The following is a 216-nucleotide window of genomic DNA, read 5'->3' as shown; positions in this document are numbered from 1 at the left end:
ACCAACAATAATAAAGTGATCATATCTTGGTGTGATGTAAGCCAGAAAATCAGAGAATTCACTTATGAAGTCCTTGGAACCAGGGGGGCGATAAACAATCGCACACAGAACGGGAGGAGAATGTCCGAGTTCAAAAGCACTCAGCTCAAAACTGGAGCAGGGCATGAGTGGGGACAACTGTTTACAGGAAAAGTTTGATTTAAATACAGTTAATAT

This window comes from Nematolebias whitei, chromosome 5 (assembly GCF_014905685.2).
Source record: "Nematolebias whitei isolate Nwh7 chromosome 5, NemWhi1, whole genome shotgun sequence".
Classification (NCBI taxonomy): Eukaryota; Metazoa; Chordata; class Actinopteri; order Cyprinodontiformes; family Rivulidae; genus Nematolebias; species Nematolebias whitei.
Note: the sequence above shows the minus strand (reverse complement) of the source record.